Source organism: Charadrius vociferus, unplaced genomic scaffold (assembly GCF_000708025.1).
Source record: "Charadrius vociferus isolate BGI_N301 unplaced genomic scaffold, ASM70802v2 scaffold217, whole genome shotgun sequence".
In the NCBI taxonomy this organism is placed as follows: domain Eukaryota; kingdom Metazoa; phylum Chordata; class Aves; order Charadriiformes; family Charadriidae; genus Charadrius; species Charadrius vociferus.
Genome location: NW_009649190.1, coordinates 3,741,388 through 3,742,040, shown reverse-complemented (window position 1 = coordinate 3,742,040; position 653 = coordinate 3,741,388).

The following is a 653-nucleotide window of genomic DNA, read 5'->3' as shown; positions in this document are numbered from 1 at the left end:
AGTGAAACGTAGAGGGGGGGGGGGGGGGGGGAAGAGTAGGAAAGAGCCCAGCCCAAAGCCCCCTTCCCCAAGCAAGCCAAAAGGGATCCCCCGGCAGCTTTCCCGTCTCTCACCTGCTTCAGCCCTAATGCAGCCTCTGTGTCCTCCCTTCCTTCCCTTCCCTTCCCCCGGCTCAGCCCCGAACCAGCAGCAGGAGCAGGCGCTTCCCACTCGCCCTCGCCCGGAGTTCAGGATTCCATTGTCCCCCACACTGCACTTGGTGACATCACTGACACACAAAGAAGGGGCACTTCGTGATGTCATCAACGCATGCTGGGAGAGAAAACAAAATCCTGGGCTTGGCAGCGACGGCACGAAAAAATCCCCCTTCTATTTTCCAAAGGTAAAAGTATTAGGGATTTTTTTTCCTCTCTCTCTCTTCCCCCCGCCCCCCAGTCCCCTGATGGGGAGCCCGTCTGCGGGAACGGGGCGCAGCGCCGTTCCGCCGCTTGGGCTACTTGGCGGATCGTATTTGCGAAGCGTTTGACTCTTCTCCCCGAAATCTTTGCCGGCGGTCTCTCCTGCCCACCCGACGGAGAAAAATGATTTTGGCCGGAGCCACCCGCCACCCCCAGCCCACGCGTGGGCGCAGGGAGCAGCCCGCCGCCCCGCTG